Here is a 17,133-nt window from a genome sequence, read left to right as displayed (position 1 = left end):
CTCTAGTATTTATAGAGTGATTTTGTGACTTTGTGGGCTCAAACTCAAGCCCAAGATTTCTGTCATATATGAAAATGCATGCTCTTCGCCTAACGAAGGATCTGCTCGCCTAGCGAGCATGACAGTTCCTTTCGCTAAGCGAACCATGCTGCTCGCCTAGCGAGCATGACAGCTCAGCAGCAGATTTTTGCTCCTTCAAGATTAACGTTCTGAACGATGAATAAACCCTATTTGAAGTAGCTCAAGTCTTTCCCTTGTGTTGACTAATTACCCAGATAGAACCCACAAAGTGTCTCGGATGATATTCAAGCTTCTTGGAGCTAATCCTGATTGACATGATGAAATGCAATGTATCTAATTCTGATTGATAATGATGAAATGCAATGTAAAATGTTAAATGACCTAAAAATGAATGCATGAGTGAGGAGGGCAAATTTTGGGGTATTACAGGATGAAGTTAATGTTATATCCCATGTATTTAGAATACCTGAACCTGTTGTCGTCAGATATGATGGCAGCAACCAAAAGGCCTCTCCTACTCTCGTCATCAAGCCAGCTGGCCCTGTTCTATACTCTTTAGACATGGTTGTTCCCTATCGATATAATGTAGTTGCATTAGAAGATGGGAAGGAGGTGCCTCTTCCCTCCACTTTTGTGACTAGTATCTCCTGATGTCAGTGGCTTGACCCGCAGTGGTCGTGTTTTCTTGGCGCCGCCGAAACCCCAGGCTGACACCAGAAGAACTGATGTTGTTGATAATGTTGCCCGTCCTGTGGGGACTTCTTCTACTCTTTTGAATTCGGCACTTGTTGTTGACAAACCTGCCGCTGTTATTAGAGCTCCTGTCCCTGCTGGCCAGAATGGCACATTAAGAGAGGACTGTGATGAGATGCTAAGGCTCATCAAGAGGAGCGAGTATAATGTTGTAGATCAGCTGCTTCAAACTCCATCAAAGGTATCTGTGTTGTCTTTGTTGATGAACTCCGAGCCACACCACGAAGCTCTGCAAAGGGTGTTGGACGTGGCATATGTGTATCATGGTGTCACCATAGAACAGTTTGATAGCATTGTTGAAAACATTACTGCTTGTAACAACCTGAGCTTCTACGATGCTGATCTTCCCGAGGAGGGAAAAGACCATAATTTGGCACTTCAGATTTCAATGAACTGCAAGGGTGATGCCCCTTCTAATATGCTGGTAGACACAGGATCATCGATGAATGTGTTGCCAAAATCCACTCTGGCGAAACTTTCTTACCAGGGGCCTCCCATGAGGCAGAGTGGAGTGGTAGTCAAAGCTTTTGATGGATCCAGAAAGACTGTGATTGGTGAGGTTGAGCTCCCAATCAAGATAGGATCTAGTGATTTCCGGATCACTTTTCAGGTCATGGATATCCACCCATCATATAGCTGCTTGCTTGGTGTCATACCCCAATTTTGTCCGGGCATATTTAAATTTTCATACAATTGATTTCATTTTTTTATTTTGCATCATATGCATAGCATGACATATATTTCATCACGAGAATACCTCACTTTAGTTTCATATCGCTATTGTATCATTTTTGTACTACCTAGAAACATGCATTTCATGATTTTAATTTCGTCTGAAAGTATGGTTATTACACGAACACGAGGAAAAGGACATAATGAAATGATACTATCTAAGTTGGAATACTAGTTTGGATCAAGGTCATGGGTGAGTCTTGTCATGCAAGCATCATGTCAATGAATCCATAAGCTTAGCCATGAAATTTGTATGTTCCAAGCTAGACTCGTTAATATACCAGATGAACCATAATAACACTACATCTTGTGTAGAACAATTCTTGCATTAAATTTACATCTTTCTCACCTTATGAAATCAAGGTCAACAAGCAGGTGGTGAGTGACTTAAGATGAAGTCATGGGTTTCCATTTATAATCGTCATTTCTGGGTCGTGAATGGAGAAGTTTCATCTGGACTGAGTTTAAGTGTTTATTTTTCGCATTGTGTGACTATAAGAAATAGACAGGCCTTTGTCTGCGGATTTCATGCATAACGTCATCTGGTATGGGTATTAGCTTTGATTTATGATTTTTGAACCACAAGTTTCAATTTACAAATAAATTTGTTTCAAATACATTAATAAAACCATACCACAAGACCGTTCATAACAACCCTGTGATTTAAGTTACATTACAGTCAAGCCAAGTGAAAGAATTAAAAACTAAAGGTATGCATCCGCTGGCCACATCAGTTTCTCAGGCCATTCCTTGCATTAGTTTCCACAAGACAGTATAAGATTCTCTCCCGTATCATGCAGTGACATATAGATCCAAGAGCTAACAGCGCTACACCGACAATGTGAATGTGAATACAGGTGCGCCAGGATAAAAGTGCGAAGAAGCATACGAAAGGCTACCATAAAAGACCAACAATCTAGAAGTTAACAGGGAGAGACTCACAATAAAACGCTTACCCAAGGCTAGACGTCATTCCCCAAGCTCGTCGAAAGCGTCGTTGTTGCGGTAAAATTTATTTCGCTCCTCATCTCGTGATTTCTGTTGCGGTCCGCTAACTTCTTAAACATGATTGACTAGATCTGCATTCATCTTTCTGTTAAGCTTTGCTATGGTTTGGATTTTCAGATTTCGATTTGGTTTTTCTTTTATCTGTTCGAATGAGTTTAAGCATTTGTGTAAGGTAGATCCTTGATTGGTTGTATGACATCGGTTTGTTTGAAATTGTTTTTTACGATTTGGTGCTGAGGGTTTTAGTTTTGACAGGGCAAGATTCAAAATCGGTTTTTCCTTGTATGTGTGAAGGGATACTAAGAACAGAGGAAAGGGAAATAGGGATAAGAGATCGATGATTTGGGAAAGGAAGAGAGAAAGGGTTTTGAGAGGACGCTTTGATCTGTTGAAATTAGGAGTTATTTTTGTTTTTGAGTAATGGCCATGAGCGATTCTTGGCTTTCCCGTTGCCCAAATGGCCGACTGGCTTTTCGATTCTCCCTTCGGTATTAATGACCATCTGTCAGCGCATGGGAAGTCATGCTTGCGCGTTGACCGAAGTTGAAGGGAAGGAGAAGAGTCACACTCTTCGTTGTCCTTCAGAAAGAGGGGAAGAGTTGTGCGCCCCATTGGGCTTCGTTGGCCTTAAGGCCCACTTCTTTTTACAGTTTTTTTTAATTCCCTTTGGTTAACATGGGCCTGATTAGGATGTTTAAATTAAACTTGATTCTTGTTTGTTAATTAAAACTTCATTAGTCCAATCATATGATCTCAATTGATTAATGTGTTATTGTAAAATTATGAAATTCTTAGTTAATATGTAGTATTATTGTTAATTACTTAACCTAATTATATAATTTCGATTAATATGTGATATTATCTTTATTTATTACTTAACATAAAATTATCTACTTTAGAGATTTGTATAAAAAAAAATTTACGCTTGGTTATTCATGGGTACAACTTAATCAAATTCATATATGTGGTACGTCGCACTATTTCAATTTCATCGATTCTAAATCATTCAAACCCAATTTCAAGATTAAATCACAATTCTCGGTTCAAATGTTGAGCCCATTTTCAAACACCTTTGTAAGTCGATCGCCTTTAAAGCATCGCCATCAACCTCACATAGCTTACTCTTGGGCTTTCTTACAATGAGACCTAGTTGATCGTTAATTGGTCGATTAGATGACCGATTCACCATAATTTATTCATCAAACACGAATTCCAACCATTTTTCAAACCTTTTAACTTCAAAAGATTTTTCTCTTAAATTTTGGGATGGAAAAGATATAGGAAGCGTTCGCTTCACTATTTCTCAAACACTTCAATAATTGGCGTATGCCATATTGCTCGAGTTCTTGTCACCCGATTAAAACATCAAATCACAACATTCAAATAATTTATTTTAAATCAACTACAAATTCCAAATTCTTTTAATTATTTCCGATAATTAAGGATGGGAGGCGTTCGCCTCACCATCTTTCGATTATTCGAATAATTGGCGTACACCATATTGCTCGAGTTCTCCTCGTTAAATTAAAAGGCAACCATAATACTTCAAATCATTTCTTTCAAATTAAATATAAATTCTAAATCCTTTTAATTCCAAATTTCAGATAATAAAAGGATAGGAGGCGTTCACCTCATTATCTTTCGATTATTCGAATAATTGGCGTACGCCACATTACTCGAGTTTTCGTCATCCAAATTAAATCGCAATCATATAAATTCAAATCACCTTTTATATCAAATACAATTTCACAAAAAAAAACTTTACAAATTAAACTTCAAATGAAGCGAATGGGAGGCATTTGCCTCACCATTCCTTGAATATTTGAATAATTGGCGTACGCCACTTTGCTCAAATCATCGACTTTTCAAAACCTACCAATTCAAAATTCAAACTATTTTCGCAAATCAAATACGACCTCTAAGAACATTTCTTTTCATAAATTAAACTTCGGATGATAAAAGATGGGAGACGTTCGCCTCACCATCTCTCGATTATTTGAATAATTGGCGCTCGCCACATTGCTTAAATTATCGACTTTCAATTAAAATACGCTAAATAAACTTGGATAAAGGAATAAGTGGCGCATGCCTCATTATTCTTTAAAAAAGCAAGTAAGAGGCGTACGCCTCACTACCGTGCATATTCAACATCCACAAACAAACTTTCAAAATAATTTGAACGAAAAAGGAGTAGAAGGCGGTCGCCTTATTATTCCTCGACAGAATTGCACGATTGGTGCACACCACATTGCTCAATCTTTCGTCGTTCTTCAAAACACCTTAACACATCAAACCAAACTTCTCGCCCCCGCGCGATCAAAACCAATCAAACAAAACACCCAAACACGTCAATTCAACTTGTCACCCCCGCGTGACCAAAACCCTTCGCTCAAAAAGAACACTGTAAATCCTTTCTAATACGCACAACAAACCAGTGCTAGAGCCTCCACCGAGAGTAGACAAACCAGCGTTTAGCCGTTAGAACGCCAACCTACACAGTCGTTCATCAAACAAAACACACCAAATATTCGTAGTAGCCCGAACTACGAATGCTCTGATTTCCTTATTGCACTATAAGGATACGTAGGCAGGAGATTGCTGTATCTTCGCGAGCACACTAATAAAAATCCTCCCCTTTCCCCTCCTGAGGTCTTCATCCATATCTATCATCAATTCTAACTACTCAAAGCAAATAGGTAACAGTCAACTTACGTTCAAATAGCAAAATCAGACTAAAAGGTTCCCGTTGAGTACAACGGACGTGAGGGGTGCTAATACCTTCCCCTTGCGTAATCGACTCCCGAACCCGAATATGGTTGCGACGACCATTATTCTGTTTTTCAAAGGTTTTCTCGATATTTTCCTATTCCTTCATTAGAATGAATAATGTTCGGTGGTGACTCTGTTGGAACTAACATTTTTCCGTGTCCTATCGCGAGGGATCGCATTTTTTTTCGAGGTGCGACAGACTGGAGACTCTGCTGGGGACTAACATTTTTCCGCTTTCCATCGCGAGGGATCTCTTTTTTTTTTTAGGTGCGACAGACTGGCGACTCTGCTGGGGACCCCTGCTCCAAGCAAGAGGGAGTCTAGCCTAACTTAGTCTGATTTTGCTATGACTGTTGGAAGATGTTCTTATCTTCCTTGCTTGTTTCTCTGTATTTTATTATGTTGCTTGTATGTAATATGATTTGATACTTTGATATGGGACTTAATATGATTGGCGACTCTGTTCGAACTAACAATTTTTCCGTGTTCCATCGCGAGGGATCACATTATCATTTTTTAGGTGCGACAGACTGGCGACTCTGCTGGGGACCCTGCTCCAAGCAAGAGAGAGTCTAGCCTAACTTAGTCTGATTTTGCTATGACTTTTGGAAGATATTCTTTTCTTCCTTGTTTATTTCTCTGTATTTTATTTTGATTGATTGTGTTGTATGTAATTTTCCTTGATACTTTGATATGGGACTTGATGTATGTTGTGAGATAAGCTCCATACCCGAGCTTCGAGAAAAAACTTAGAACCCGGAGTTGTGTAGTATTGAACCGAGGGGTGTACACCTCATTGGGACAATACGAAGACTCCACCTAGAGTAGATCTGTTTGGAGTTTCCATCACAATATGGCTAGCCCATTATTGTGGGGGAGGTTCTAAATACAATTCGTGACTCTAGGGACCTCGCCTTAAACCCAGGTTTTGTTTTCATGATTGGCGATTATGTAGTATTGAACCGAAGGGTCTACACCCTATTGAACAATATGAAAATCCCACTTAGATTAGATCATTTCAGAACTCCCATCACGATGTGGCTAGCCCACCATTGCGAGGAAGTTTTGAACCTGATCCGTGAGTCTAAGTTCCTTCCTTGAAAACATAACTTTAGAACCCACCTTTGGGAATTTCTAGCAATCAGAGAAACATGTGCTTCTTCCTTCTATACTGACGTACTCGACGTATGAACGACTTTGAGTATCTGTATTCTTTTGCGAAAAATATGGAAAAATTTCATGCATTGCATATCATCAACATGCATTGCATCTCATTTTCCAGAATCAAAGACTTACACCATATTTTACCCTTCTCCAGTAAAACTGACTACTCGACGCCGGAACGAGACACGCCGCAACTACAAGATGACACTTGAACAGCTGGAAGCAAACCATGTTTCGATGAGGACCGACATTGACTCCATGCAGGCAAAGATAGACCGTCTGCTTGAGACCATGTTACTCCTAGCCTAGAAGGAGAAGGATGATGAGACCAGCGCCGAAGCCAGAAGAGTTGCTACTCAGTTTGGATCGCTATCGCTTAGCATCCCTGGAGTGATTGACCTTGATGGTAACCCTGCCAAGCCTAGAGGAGGATCGATCCCTATTCCTATCGCGATGGCCAATGCAAACCCTCGTGAGCATTCTGCCACATTTGCTCGACATGGATCCATGATGGGTGATGAGGATCCATATGATGCCTTCTTCATGCCACAACCCGCCAAACCTATTGTTGGAGGTCTCCTAGACCCAGCCATTGAGAGACTCCATGCTCTGGAAGAGAAGTTTAAGTCCTTGGAGGTTCATACTACTCCTGGTTTGGACGATGTTGATATGTGCTTGGTGCCAGGCCTCGTGATTCCCCAAAAATTCAAAGTCCCGGACTTTGACAAGTACAAAGGGATCAGCTGCCCGAGAACTCACCTCAGAGCTTATTGCCGCAAGATGGCCGCCCACATCAATAATGATCAACTCCTGATTCATTACTTCCAAGATAGCCTCAGTGGGGCATCCCTGGAGTGGTACATGCAACTAGAGAGAGGTCAAGTCCAGTCATGGAGAGACCTTGATGAAGCCTTCCTTAGGCATTATCAGTACAACACTGATCTAGCGCCCAATCGCACATAGCTGCAAGACATGACTCAACGCAACAATGAGTCATTCAAGGAATACGCCCAGCGGTGGAGAGAGCTCGCAACTCGTGTCCAACCTCCTCTCCTTGACAAAGAACTAATTGATATGTTTATGGGAACTCTACATACCCAATACATGGAGAAGATGGTAGGATCCAGCTTCCCAACTTTTGCTGAGGTTGTCTCCATGGGAGAACGAATCGAGAGTCAGATTAAGCAAGGAAAGCTACCCTGCACCACCAATGCTTCAAGTGGGATGAAGAAACCCTATCCCAATCTCCCAAAGAAGCCAGAGAGTCATACCAATTCCATAATGGGAGGAGGAGGATATAGGACACGTCCGTATGCTCCTATGCCTTATCATCAGGTTGTCGCTGTCATTCCAACACCATATCAGCCACCATATCAGCAACCCTATCAGCAACAATGTCAATAGCCTTATCAACAGCCGGCTTACCAGCAGCTACATCAGAATCAACAAAAACGTGCTCCACAACAACGTCAACCTAACCAGCAAAGAGCAAGGAGCCCGGAAAGACATTTCAATCTTTTGCCAATGCCATACAGCAAGATCCTTCCCTACTTGCTAAAGGATGGATCAATTGTTTTGAAGGAGCTAACACCTGCAACTCCACCCTATCCACCAGGCTACGACGCCAATGCTCACTGCGAGTATCATATGGGTGCCCCAGGGCACACAATAGAGAACTGTAAGGCCTTCAAGCACAAGGTCCAGGACCTGATTAACAGTAAGGCAGTTACATTTACGCCAGTTAGGCTAAACGTTGCAACAAACCCCATGCCGGCGCATGCGGAGCATAGTGAATCTCGAAGATAGAGCTCCTCACCAACCTGAGCAAGCAGAGCAATTTTTCCGAAGAATCCAAATATGAAGGCTTGTTCATTTGAATGAAGGAAATCATTATGCCAGTCTACCTTTTCGCACTTTTGCAATTTGTTCTTGTTTGTTTAAGTACTGCATGTTTTAAACATTGTTATTTGTATTTGGTCCTATTAATGGGATGATTATGCATGCTTTGAATCAATCTTTCATATTCACTCATCTATCACATTTGCAAAAGCACAAAAACATACTTTTCCACTTCACCTCCTTTATCGCACTATTGTTAGCAAATGTTGGAAGGAGGATGACGAAAACAAAATACTCATAATTGCTGATTGAATGCTTTCGGATAAAATCCTGCTAATGATGTACAGGCATTGTTTAAAATCCCCAAACACTGGAGATATAAGGAGTTAACCTCTAGTCAACCACTTCGAGCCTGGAAGTAGGAGTGTCTTTCGGATCTACAAACCCTTACGCTTAACCTGGGGCAGGGTAGTGTTCAGTTAATTTGACTACACAAGATGAAATATCCCATGCGAGAATCAACCACATGATATTCATCGCACAAATCCTGAAGTGTCAAAGGAACCATACAAAATCCAAAATTTGTGTCGGTCATTCTTCAATGACCACTGACTTGGCACTCACAATTTCAAAAAAAAATCAAAGAAAAAGCCCGCTAAGTCAAACATCCAAAAAGGAGACTTAAGCAAAAACTAGGGCAATCCCGATGGGTTAAAAGCTTCAAACAAATCAGTCCATGCAAAAATTAGGGATCAAAACCAAAAAAAAAAACCAAAAGAGTCAATGAAAGTCCTCAATAAAACAAAACAAGATTCGGTGACCACCATACCCAAATCAAAGGGTCACCAATAGACATGAAGAGCAAAATAGGATGACTGTCATTTCAAGAGATCTTACACTGCTGAACTCTCGCCAAAAAAAGTGTGTGTTAGGTTAACTGAACGCAGGATTGGAGATCATCATGAAGAAGGGATGGGTTAAAATAAACTTTGAGCCTTATATCCTTTTGTTTCAATAACCATGAACCAAGCCAAGTTACAACCCTCAAAAGACCTAATTGAAGTAAGGTTTATTCTGAAAGCATACTACAATAAGGTTGCGTAAACCGACTCCTAAAGATTTACTTATATTCTAATATCACTGTGTCACTCACACGCTAGCTAAAATCAGCACCACGTTTGGACTCATGATCCACTCGTCACACACTACCACGACACTTCCAAATGAATGATTGTTTTTCAAAACTTGCATGACTATTGCATTAAAACCACCATTTCTTGGATAACAATTCTTAACTGTCAGTCAGTACTTGACATCGAGAAAATTCCAACAAGGGGCAATTCAAGATGGTGCTTGATCGTTGGCGCTAATATGAAACGAAATCATCTCATAATCCTATGAATCAGGGGCATGGCATCATTTTGATTAAAATTGACCTAAGAAGCAGTCAGTATAAGACAAATCTCCAAGTATCGGTTGATCAAGAAAAACACTTCATACCTTCAAGTCAATCCAGCAGACTGTGTCAGACACTGAAAACTGCTTGAATTCACAACAAAAATGTCAAACGTGCACGCTAGTGCAACATCATATCTTGAAAAGAGTCCTTAGGACGCGTCAAAGGCATGATCATCATGCGTTGATCACGTCGCTATGCTCAGTTACAGGCTGGCCAGACATCTCAGAAGAAGAATCGAGATCTTCTCAAAGACGAATACACAACATATCAGCAAGAAGTTGAGCTTGGGGCACCAAGAGCACCCATACCTATTGCGTGTTCATCACATCATCAATTACCGGGTGTCGGGAAGTCAGATCCTTTCCACCAACCGATAGTCCAATCCACGTTGATAATTACCAGAAAAGCCAAAGTCCACCTCGTTGGCATCTTCATAAAATCAAATACAACCAGCATTGGTTTCCAGAAAAGTACATTGCCTTTGAAAAAGGGGGCCAATCCCAAACAAACCAATCATCCTTTGCATTCAAGCATGCATCTCATGCATCACATGTATCACCTCATACATAACGCATACATAACATTTATGCATATAGCACGAATCAAAACCCAAGGTTTGGTCGTGGGCATCCGGGCCAACCCTCAGTTGAGTCATTGTAACTTTTTCTAAGTGGGTTCCTGCCCTACCATTGGGCGTTCCCCATTGAGTTACATCCTTCAACCTTTTGTTGATAAGATGTTATCCGCAGCTTAGTCAAGCAATGTTTCTCCAAACACCTACCTTGTTTCGTATTGACCATTCCTCAATGAGTTGTTCCCGTTGAGTACAACGGACGTAAGGGGTGCTAATACCTTCCCCTTGCGTAATCGATTCCCGGCCCCAAATATGGTTGCGACGACCATTATTCTTATTTCTAAAGGTTTTATCGATATTTTCCTATTCCTTCATTGGAATGAATAAAGTTCAGTGGCGACTCTGTTCGAAATTACAATTTTTCCACGTTCCATCGCGAGGGATCGCATTATCATTTTTGAGGTGCGACACTTGGCAGACCATGGATTCACGAGGCAGGCGCCGTGACATCCACCCTACACCAAAAGTTGAAGTTCGTGAAGAATAAGAAGTTGGTGGTGGTAGGGGGAGAGAAGGCTCTCTTGGTAAGCCATTTGTCTTCCTTTTCTTATATTGATGCTAAGGATGAGGTTGGGACTCCGTTCCAAGCCTTATTTATTGTTGAGCCTTCTAAGAAAGGAACTTCTTCATTTGCATCCTACAAAGATGTGAAGTTGGCCATTGAGCATGGCGCGACTACTGGTTTAGGACAAATGATTAAGCTGGAAGACAATAAATCCCGGGCTGGCATAGGGTATTCTTCAGGCACTTTCAACAAGCAAGGTTTTTTTCAGAGTGGTGGTTTCATCCACACGGTCGAAAACCAAGAGGCTGTTGCTATAGTGGAAGATGATGCAGAGGAAGATTTTGGCGACTTTGTCATCCCTGGAGGAGTCTGCACTAATTGGGTCGCTGTTGACGTCCCAACAGTCGTCCATAAGTCCATGTAATGTTCATTTTTGTTTAAAAACCCTTCTCCCATGCCAAAAGGAGAAGTGATGACATTGTTGGCACATAAATACAATGATATTCATTCAAAAGTTACATGTTAAATGTTTGTTTTTCCAAATTATTTTCACTTTTTGCTTTTTTTGCATGAAATTGGTGATCACCAAAAAACCCTAAAAAGAGAATAAAATCAATCTTTTCATCTGCATAATGATTTGCTTTGTTTAAATTCTAAAATCTCTTTTATATCCAAAATTGTTATGCAGGTTGATCAAACCCACTGAACATAATGATCCAACACCATCTCCCAACTTTGAGTTCCCTGTATCTGAGGTAGAAGAAGATGATGTTGAAGAGATTCCTGATGATATTACCCGTCTACTTGAGCATGAAGAGAAGATCATTCAGCCACATCTCGAGAATCTGGAAACAGACAACTTGGGGTCTGAAGATTGTGTTCGTGACGTGAAGATTGGGGCACTCCTGGAAGAATCTGTTAAGAAGGGCTTGATTGAGTTGCTACGAGAATATGTCGACGTCTTTGCCTGGTCATATGAAGACATGCCTGGTCTAGATACTGATATCGTGCAACATTTCCTGCCTTTGAAGCCTGAGTGTGTGCCTATGAAACAGAAGCTCAGAAGAACTCATCCTGATATGGCAGTGAAGATTAAAGAAGAAGTTCATAAGAAAATTGATGCGGGGTTTCTGGTGACTTCTACATATCCTCAATGGGTGGCCAATATCGTGCCCGTGCCTAATAAAGATGGAAAAGTCCGAATGTATGTGGACTATAGAGACTTGAATAAAGCTAGTCTGAAAGATGATTTTCCTTTAACACATATTGATATGTTGGTGGATAATACAGCTAAATTCAACGTATTCTCATTCATGGACGGATTTTACGGTTATAACCAGATTAAAATGGCACCCGAGGATATGGAGAAGACAACATTCATCACACCTTGGGGAACATTTTGTTATCGAGTGATGCCCTTCGGTTTGAAGAACGTCGGAGCCACATACCAACGAGCTATGACTACCTTGTTTCATGATATGATGCACAAGGAGATCGAGGTATATGTTGATGATATGATTGCAAAGTCAAGAACGGAAGTTGAGCATGTATAGCACTTGTTGAAGCTTTTTCAGCGTTTGAGGAAGTACAAACTCTGTCTAAATCCGAACAAGTGTACATTCGGAGTCCGTTCCGGCAAGTTATTGGGCTTTATTGTCAGTGAAAGAGGTATTGAAGTTGATCCTGCCAAGGTCAAAGCAATACAAGAGATGTCTGCGCCCAAAAATGAGAAGCAAGTCTTAGGTTTTCTTGGCCTCTTGAATTATATTTCCAGATTTATATCCCACATGACTGCCACATGTGCGCCAATATTCAAGCTCCTCCGGAAAGATCAGCGTCATGATTAGACCGAGGACTGCCAAAAGGCCTTTGATAGTATCAAAGAGTATCTGTCTAAGCCTCCGATTTTGTCTCCGCTTGTGGAAGGGAGACCCTTAATTATGTACTTGACTGTTCTTGAAGACTCTATGGGTTGCGTATTGGGTCAGCAAGATGAATCAGGGAAGAAAGAGTATGTTATATACTATCTGAGTAAGAAGTTCACTGATTATGAGTCTCGATACTCAATGCTTGAGAAGACATGTTGTGCTTTGGCTTGGGCTGCGAAGCGTTTATGCCAGTATATGTTGAATCATACGACTTGGTTGATATCCAAAACGGATCCAATCAAGTATATCTTCGAGAAGCCTGCTTTAACTAGGAGGATTGCCCGTTGGCAGATGCTGTTGTCTGAGTATGATATTGAGTATCGAGCTCAGAAAGCTATTAAAGGTAGTATCTTAACTGACCACTTGGCACATCAACCAATTGAGGATTATCAGTCTGTTTAGTATGACTTCCCTGATGAGGAGATTCTGTATTTGAAAATGAAAGATTGCGATGAGCCTACGCTTCATAAAGGGCCAGAGCCTGGTTCCCGATGGAGCATGGTGTTTGATGGCGCTATTAATCAGTATGGAAATGGTATTGGGGAAGTGATTATTACTCCTCAGGGCACACATTTTCCTTTTACAACAAGGCTAACTTTCAAATGCACGAATAATATGGAAGAGTATAAGGCCTGTATAATGGGTTTGGAAGAGTGTATTGATCTTAGGATCAAGCATCTTGATGTTTATGGCGATTCGGCCCTTGTTGTTAATCAGATTAAGGGTGAATTGGAGACGAATCAGCCTGACCTCATCCCATATAGATATTATGCGAGGAGGATTCCAACTTTCTTTATTGAGGTTGACTTCCACCATATTCCTCGAGATGAGAATCGGATGGCAGATGCGCTTGCTTTAATGATTGTGGTGAAATTCTGGAATGAAGTCCCCAATATTACTGTGATGCGCTTGGACAGACCAACTCATGTATTTGTAGTAGAAGAAGTGAAAGATGATAAGCCATGGTATTATGATATCAAGTGTTTTCTTCAGATTCAGATTTACCCGCCTGGGGCATCTGTTAAAGATAAGAAGACTTTGAGGAGATTATCTGGCAGTTTCTACCTCAATGGTGATGTGCTTTATAAGAGGAATTTTGACATGGTTCTGCTCAGATGCATGGATAGAAACGAAGCAGGCTTGTTGATGACTGAAGTCCATGAGGGTTCATTTGGTACTCATTCCAATGGACATGCCATGGCAAAGAAGATGTTGAGAGCAGGCTACTATTGGTTGACAATGGAGTCTGACTGCTGCAAGTATGTGAAGAAATGCCATAAGTGTCAGATTTATACGGATAAGATTCATTTTCTCCCGACACTTCTGAATGTTATTTCCTCCCCATGGCCTTTCTCTATGTGGGGAATTGACATGATTGGCATGATAGAGCCAAAAGCGTCGAATGGTCACAGATTTATTCTCGTAGCAATTGATTACTTCACCAAGTGGGTTGAAGCGGCATCGTATGCAAATGTGACCAGGCAGGTGGTTGTGAATTTTATCAAGAATCAACTCATATGTTGTTATGGTGTGCCAGACAAGATCATTACTGATAATGGATCTAACTTGAACAACAAGATGATGAAAGAGTTGTGTAGCGAGTTCAAGATTGCACATCATAATTCTTCTCCTTATAGACCCAAGATGAATGGGGTTGTTGAAGCTGCTAACAAGAACATCAAGAAGATTATTCAAAAGATGGTTGTTACGTACAAAGATTGGCATGAGATGCTGCCATTTGCTTTGCATGGTTATCGTACATCTGCCCGCACTTCAAAAGGGGCAACCCCTTTCTCTCTTGTTTATGGCATGGAGGTTGTGCTCCCCGTGGAGGTTGAGATCCCATCAATGAGAGTCTTGAGGGAAGCCAAGTTGACCGAGGCTGAATGGGTTCAGAGTCGTTATGATCAGTTGAACTTAATTGAAGAGAAGAGATTGACTACCATGTGCCATGGTAAGTTATATCAACATAGGATGAAGAAAGCCTTTGATAAGAAGGTCAAGCCTCGTGTGTTCCGAGAAGGTGACCTTGAGCTCAAGAAAGTTCCGAGAAGGTCAAGCCTCGTGTGTTCCAAGAAGCCTAGCATGTTTGTATCCTCTTCATCATCTTTTAGGTTGTCTCGTCAATGAGCGCGGAAAGGTAATACACCACCAAAGTTCCCAGAGAGTCTGGAGTTTGGTCTCAGTCTTCTAGCTCCCTAGTGAGTCTGGATCTAGCACCTGTGTTTTATCAATTATATGGTTGTCATCCCTTGCGTGGATTGACCTAAAATCCCTTATAGATTGATAAATTGATGTGCTATCTTTTTCGAGGAAGTTGGTTTTCCCTCATTAAGATTGGAAATCTCCCGCAGAGTAAGCAGGAAAGCCCAACATGAGTGGAACTTTCAACAAGTTGGTTTGTAGCTTATCCCCAGCGGATTCACATACATTGATCTCCAACAGGTTTGCATACCTTTCATCCTCAGCAGGGTTGCTCACATTAGACTTCCCCAGTTTGGTCACCAACAGTTTATCTCCAGCTGATCGCCTACAGTTTCCTCCTAGTGGAGCGGGTGATAAAAATGTTTATTTTATATCACCAGCGGAGCGGTGTTTCTCTTCTCCTCAGCAGAGATTGTTTCTCCAGCAGTATGATGAAATGTGTTGGTTATTGGAACTTTTGTTTAGTGGTTATTCCCCACAAAGTTTCATATCTTTCTCTGGTAAGTTCCCCAGTTAGAGTTTCTTCTACAATGGAATCTTATTCGTGTAGCTTCCCCAGCTAAGGCTCTACCTGATCCTAGTTTGGCTTTGGAACTTCATGGAAGATGTGTTGATTCCTTCCCCAGTTGGAGTGACTGGTTCTCCTTCTCCGCAACAAAGATGTTTCCCTCAGTGGATAGAAGTGAATGTTGTTTGATGTGCTTCTGTTTGGTGGTTGTTCCCCATAGAATTCCACATCACCCCCTGATAAGATCTCCAGTAGAGTTTGTCTCTGACTGATCTTATCCATGTCTCTGCGTACTGTTGGAAGATCCCTAACTTTGGTAATTGTGACCCTTTGCTTATTCCCAACAGTGGTCTTTGATCCCCGATGATCCTGCTTATTCCCCTAGCAGTGGTATTTGTCCCTAACAGCCCTCTGCTCGATCCTCAGTGGTGATTGGTGTTTCCTGGTATTTGTTGCCCCCACCAAATTGGATTTCTCCTATGGGCTTGGCTTTCTCTTTTGAGATGTTGTACCAGATGCCTGTCCATTGATTCTTGGACCTATTTGTGTTAGATATGTCTGTTTGTCAGCATTAATCATACATAAACCATGCAAATACCTGCATATTTATAGCAGACAGATATTCATGTTGCATTTTTTCCATATATCTTTGTTTGTTATTTCCTGCTAGTGGTGAAATATTTCCCCAAGCAGATGATTGTGTCTGATCTCTCCATATAGAGTCAGCCCTATAGGCAGAAAGTGTTTATCTTTTCTTCCATATTCCCCATTGAGTTATGTCCTCGTGGATGATTTTTGTTTCAGCTTCCTCCCTAAATATGTATTGGGATGGAATTACTCCCTTGGGTTATATCCTCATTGGGTTGAGTCTTGCTTCATTGCGTCTCTCTAGTTTGTTCCTAGACTGACTCCTTTCTTGTTGTTTCCCCTACAGTTTCCTGTGGTTCAGGTAACCAATTGCTCAGTAAACAGCAATTGTTCATCCTCTCCCTAGTGTATTTCTGTGGCCTTCGACCCAGTAACCGGTAGTTGTAAGTCTTATTTATGTGGTTTCTACCCAGTAACCGGTAGCTGTAAACCCCATTTTTGTTCCCCTCGCAGAGTTAATCCTTGTTGTTCATCCTAACCGATGACGGATACTCTCTTCTGTGGTTTTCTATCCAGTAACTGGTAGATGTAACCCCCTCTTTGTTGGTTATCTTTATCCAATATTTGGTATTGATATTCCTTCAGTTTCGAGTATACCACCCAATAACCGGTGATATATCTCTTGGATAAGTGCTCTAATTAAGCAATTTATCCCCGGTGAGTCATCTTTCATTTACCCTAGTTTGGTAATGATTGTTTCTCCCCTTGATTGGTCATTATTTTATACCCAGTAGCTGGTATCCCGATGTCCTTTCTTTTCGGTCGATTTATCCTTTATTAACCAAGTAACCAGTTGTGGATAGTCTTCCATGCAAGTATATTATCTACGTTCTAACGGTAATAGATAATATATCTCATGCGCTCTTCAGTCGAAGCCTTTGTTCCTTCCCCAGTTGAGTAAGATTCATATGTCCTTATGGAATCAAATGTCCATCCTGTAATCGAGTTCGCTTTTTCAGC

This window comes from Lathyrus oleraceus, chromosome 2 (assembly GCF_024323335.1).
Source record: "Lathyrus oleraceus cultivar Zhongwan6 chromosome 2, CAAS_Psat_ZW6_1.0, whole genome shotgun sequence".
NCBI classification, from domain to species: Eukaryota; Viridiplantae; Streptophyta; class Magnoliopsida; order Fabales; family Fabaceae; genus Lathyrus; species Lathyrus oleraceus.
Note: the sequence above shows the minus strand (reverse complement) of the source record.